This window comes from Macrotis lagotis, chromosome 4 (assembly GCF_037893015.1).
Source record: "Macrotis lagotis isolate mMagLag1 chromosome 4, bilby.v1.9.chrom.fasta, whole genome shotgun sequence".
In the NCBI taxonomy this organism is placed as follows: domain Eukaryota; kingdom Metazoa; phylum Chordata; class Mammalia; order Peramelemorphia; family Peramelidae; genus Macrotis; species Macrotis lagotis.
In genome coordinates this window covers 206675091-206681100 of record NC_133661.1, presented here as the reverse complement: position 1 = coordinate 206681100, position 6010 = coordinate 206675091, and the positions used below count along the sequence as shown (strand labels likewise).

At 35.6% G+C, this 6010-nt stretch overlaps 1 pseudogene; it reads right to left on the bottom strand.

Annotated features, from left to right (window-relative positions):
* Positions 1–1926: 1926 nt before the first annotated feature.
* LOC141522157 (sodium/nucleoside cotransporter 2-like) overlaps positions 1927–6010 on the bottom strand; it is a 28598-nt pseudogene continuing 24514 nt past the window's right edge.

The following is a 6010-nucleotide window of genomic DNA, read 5'->3' as shown; positions in this document are numbered from 1 at the left end:
ACATACTTCCCAAGGGAACCCATTCTACTTTTGAAGAATTCTAATTATGAAATTTTTTCCTCTCCACTCCATTCGCAATTTCCTTGGCAGAGATGCTGGATTGGTTTGCCATTTCCTTCTCTAGCTCATGTTACAGCAAGGTGAGTATTTCACATATGAAACTGAGGCACATAAAATTAAATGACATGTCCTGGGTCCTAAGTGGATTGAACTCCGAAAAATGAATCTTCCTGACTTCAGTCCCAGCACACTATCCATAGAGCCACCTACTTGCCCTTGAACAAATCTAATGAAGTTTAAATAATTAAGTTTATTATAAACTTATTGCTCCTTTACCAGGTACAAGAGTGCTTGGGTTGTGTTTATGTGCAGGTAATTTTTTCCTTAAGATTGTGTAGTACCACTGAAATGTAGGAACAGAGGGACACCAGAAGAAAGGATTTTTATGTGATTAAATAAATAGATATATACTTAAAATGCACGACGGAATTTTCATTCTGTTCATAATCAAGTCAAACAATTGGTGTATTTGCTAAAGTAAATCTTATTTCCTTATTCATTACTTTCAAGATTTAATTGTTTTGAAAAAGAGACATCTAGGATGTGTTCTCTTTCACTCTTTGAAGAGGAGAAATAGTTTTTTTTTGCTTCTCTGGTAAACTTTTTCTCTGGATCAGTGAATTTAACTAGAACCAGCAACTGCAAGGTGATCTGCTTGAGGGTGAGGAAATGGAGGTGGCATATGAGGTAAAGGTTGGGTTCCGTTCCAGATCATGGGTCTTGTGGCCTCAAAAACATATTTTCCTTTACTAAAATGTGTTTTAAAATATAGTAAAGACAGGAATCTAGCTACTTTTAAAAATAATGTTTGTGAACTAAAAGTCTGTTAAATCCAATCAGTGAATATGTATTTAATGTTTTTCAGTATAAATGAGAATTAAGTCTTAGTTTTAAAAGAATGAAAAGGTGATCAGATGAAGGAAATCCTTCTTGCCTAAACAAATGGCAATCATAGAACAACGCAGCAAACTCTGGCTGTCTTTTATTTTAATTGGAAAAGGACCCAGAATTCTTACTCCTCAGAGATCCTGAGAAAGACTATATGAAAAGGACCTAAATCTTTTCTTAGAAAAAGAATAGGAAAATAATAGAAGGGATTCTTTCACTAGAGGAATTAGAGCCATAGGAGAAGAAATCTTAAGAGATTTTTGCTAATCTGCTTGTGGAGAGTCTAAATTGAAGAAGTCTTCAGGTTATAAAACTATTCTCTACAACCTGACAAAAAGCAGGTTTAGATTAGAGATAGGAGCCAATTGAAGATTGGTGAAGATACCTTAGTGTTCTTTTAATTTCATTATACTTAGTTTTTAGTTTCTGAATGAAAAGCATGCAAATCTCATATAAATTGGCTGTTTGGGCCATGAGGTAAGATACTATGTATCACTCTTCATCTCTTGAAGCTTATCTGTATTGTAGTATATAATAATAATAATCTTCATGTGCCATGGCTTGGCAGAACTTTACTATATTCTGAGATATGCACATGATCTAAGGGCTATCAGTTTTACTTGATCCTTTCCTAAAAGAAAACCTTTTCCTCATTTCTATTAGTTATTAGTACCCCTTTTTCCTCAAATTTTTTATTTACTTATCTCTATACCTATTGTTACCTCAGTAACTAGGAATTTTTTCATCTTTTCTTTGTATTCCCAGAACTTAGCATAGCACTTTGAATAATCATAGCTATTTAATGTTGAGCTTTCCATTGATCTCCATTATATTTCTTTTTTTTTTTAAGATTTTTTTTCAAGGCAATGGGGTTAAGTGGCTTGCCCAAGGCCACACGGCTAGGTAATTATTAAGTGTCTGAGGTTGGATTTGAACCCAGGTACTCCTGACTCCAAGGTCGGTGCTCTATCCACTACACCACCTAGCCGCTCCTCCATTATATTTCAATATGGCATCTACACTCAATTCTATAGATAAGCGATGCCACAACAAAATGTCCATTTATTTCTTTCATTCAGTTCCTTCATGGTCTCTAGAATCTCTAAGATCCTATTAACGCTTGCAGGGAGTTTTAATAAAGGACTGGGAAAGAGAATATATTTCACTTACTCAGGCCTCTTAATATGATCCCAATGGAGCCCAGGTTGGCAAATACACAAAGAGCAAAAGCTGTGATTTCTGCCCTCACCTAAAAAAAAAATAAATTTAGGAGAAGTTGTACTGTTCATACCTTCATAAAACCTGGTGTTTCTAGTCTTTCCATTTTAAACATAGGTAATACAAAAGCTGAAGAATTTTACATGGGAAAACACGAGTAAGTGCTCTTCCCCTCAGTGGCAGGAGAGGGCAGCAGCCCCTTTGTTAAGATATCTGAGTTTCTCAAACTGATTTTTTTGGCATTTGGAGAAAAAGTCAAAGAAAAATAGCAGTGGAGATAGATATTATTTAGTGAGATATTAAAATTTCTAATTCTCTGGAAAACTCATAGAATGACTAAAGAATATACAATCAAGTTTGTGAATGATCCTCACTTTTTCTTCTACTGACCTTTCCCAACTTGCTTTTTAGTTAAGACTGTTGATAAGACTTTCACCAAGAACAAGGAAAAGAACTAAAACTCAAAATTAGTAAACATTTTTCCTTGTACCAGCTATGTTTTTAAAAAGTTCGATAAAAGTTTTAGCTAAAAACTAAAATTTAAGCACAGATAGAGATCTAACTTTATGCTATCCCTGTCCAGCAAAGTTTAACACTAGTACAATGTGGTACAAGATTTTGACTGCTGCTTTGGGACACTGGTCCTCAGTTTCTTCATCTGTAATATAAGGGGATTAGACTAGATTACTCTAAAATCCCTTCCAGCTCTAAATCTATAAATCTAGTTTATTATTTTGGCAACATTTCAGCTACTAAGTATTGGATTCTACTTAAATTCATTCAGAGTTGTATTAGGATACTTCTTTAAGGGGAATATTTAATAGAGTTCTTTCTATATAATGAATTGTCCCAAATTTTAAGTGGCAAAAAGATCATTTTGTTAATCCTTTCACATAAAGTCTTTCCATAGGGAACAGTCAACTAGAATTCTGGTAAAATAAGGTTGAAAGACATTTTCAGATCATCAGGCTACTGTTCACCATTTCTTAGTCATCATTAGGATGCTCTTCCCCATAGAAGGCTTAGGCAGTATTTAATGATGTGTGACTTGAATTTTTCCAAAAATTCAGCATGAACAAAGTAGATTAACACAATGAGGTTATCAGGATTGATCACAAGTAAAAGGAAATAGAGTGTTTGGACCTGTAAGCTAGCTGATAGTACTTTAAGGCTATCAAATAACTTTTTTCTTTTTACCAAACCAGTGTTTGGTAAAACACTCTGACTATAGAGGGACAGACAAGAACTTGAGGAAATTATAGCAAGGAAGCTTGGATCATACAAACCTTAAAAAAATTAGGTCTAAAAGACCATGTTAGATATTGACAAACAATTTCATGTTGTTTCTCTCCATATTAATTCTAAAACACAGGAAAGGGATTCTTACCCTAAATCCTGCTCTAAAGATAATTTCTTGCTCTAAAGGAAACCACCATTTCTGAAACTTCAGATGCTTCTCTGGCTATAACACTTACAGAAATCCACTGTTTCTCACCCCCGACCCACTCCTCAATTCCAGAGAGTCGTTTGTTCTTGTATTCAGACAACTGCTTATAGGCCACACATTCAGAAAGAACTTTATTCCCAATATCTCTGCCACCATTGGACAGTCTTCCCAGTCTACATGCATTATAAAGGCCATGGGTCACAGGATATATGAGCAGATGACCTGAGAAAGAGAGTCTAGGGTAAAGGAAAATTAATAGCAAAAAGAAAATGATAAAAAAAATTTTCTCTAGGCAGGGTTTGCTCCTTTCTTGACTGACCCTTGGAAAGACTTCCCTTCTTCAAGACTGGTCATCTTACTCTGGGTAGGGCCTATGAAACTAGCATCAAGGTCCTATTAGAATTTATTTCTATCACAGGCTTGGAAAGCATTATCTCTTCCACTGTGAAGCCATTCACACTGGCAAAGGACTAGCTCCTTTGATTCAAAAGTCAAGGACTAGGGTGGCTAGGTGGTGTAGTGGATAAAGTACCAGCCTTGGAGTCAGGAGTACCTGGGTTCAAATCCGGACTCAGACACTTACTAATTACCTAGCTGTGTGGCCTTGGGCAAGCCATTTAACCCCATTTGCCTTGCATAAACCTAAAAAAAAGAAGTCAAGGATTTAGGGCATAAAATGACTACTTGGAAAACTAATCATTTATGATGATTATGTAATATATTATTACCTGGAAGCTGAGTCCCTCTATGTTCACCATCTCCCCAAGCCAGGAGAGGGCTGTGTTGATAAAGGCTAAGATAGCTAGGAAGGTGATCAGATTGGCAGCAATGTTGGCAATAACTCCCACTGACATTGCTGCTCCATTGGTAAAAAAAAGGTTCTGCGCCTCCCTGTTGGCATCAGGAATTATTTGTTCTGGATTCTTTTTAAATATTAGAAACTAGAGTGTTCTGTCCCTGCCTTGTCAGTTCATAGGATTTGGACAAACAGGAAATTCCTACATAGTGAAAACCTGAGAAGTGGAAATGATATGAGGAGCCAAGAGATCACAAAATCAGATTCTCAGAAGTGGAAAGTACTTCCAGAGCTGTTTATTTCAACCTATACCTGTACAAGTATACCTTCTACAACTTTGGATGACGTCCAATGATGAGATACTACTGTTTCTTGAGGCGTACCATTTCCTATTTGAATGGCCATAAATATTGTCCTTATAAGATCTAAACCTGCCTCTTCTACATCTACCAAGTTCTACATAACAGCCCTTTAGATATCTGAAGACAAGTATCAATAATCTCTTTTCCTGACTAAACATATTTATAAAGAACATATGATAGACAGCTTGGTTTCTTGAGAATAATGATGGGAAATAGAAAAGTTGATAGTTCAGAAAGGATGGAATAATGCAGAGAATATTTAAAGGTAAAAATGAAAGGAGAAAAATGAGCATGTACAGAATAGAAGTGAATAAAGCAGGAAGAAGCAATGGGATAATATGAAACATCTTTACAATTCAGAGAAAAATAGTAAAGGAAAATTTTGGAGATTGGTAAGGTGGCATTCCTAGAAAATGGTAATGAAAAGGAAACCAACTTTTACAAATTACATTAAATAAGAGAAAGGAGAGCTGCTTCCTGAGCAGTTCATATGAAAACCATATTTTTCTTCCCCAAATATCAATATTTTATGGGAGCAACTACTTACACTGAGATTGTAACCATATTGCCACTAATATATTAAAACTCTCATTCCTTTCCCCAAACCTGTCTTTATCCCTGAAAACTCTTTAACACTCCTATTGAACTTACCCATGTCTCAGTATCACCTTTGTTCTTAAACTTAGAGACTTCTACTTCTGTGTAAACCAATTTGGATAGGGCAAGACCACAAGGTGCAGCCATTACAGAGGCTGCAATCAAAAATGTGGAGTCAATCTGAAATACTGTTTAACAGGGATTAGTTCTTATGCCAAAAAGTTCCAAATGTGGGGATGAAAGGTATACTTTGCTTTCCCAAACCAAGCTGGAAAAGTCTTTGCATAGAGTTTATATTTAAGAAAAATAGAAGAAAAAGAAACATTGGATACAATATTACTCTCAAATTTAGATTTCCTTTCCTTTTTTTTCCTACTAGATCCAATCCTCCTCAGTTCAGTATTGATTTATAATGCAATTGTTGTGAGCTCAGTAAGATTATAACTGATGTAATCATGTAAATGTAATCTTACTATTAAGGTAAGATATGGGAGAAGAACTGACTTAGGAAACAATTTTGGCCTGCAGCTGCCATGGAGGAAGGGAGCATCCCCTGGGCCAGACCAATTCCAGATAATCAGAAGATTCTTTTCTCCCATTAACAAGTTAAACCCAGGTCCATTAAAAGAATTTGGAATTCAG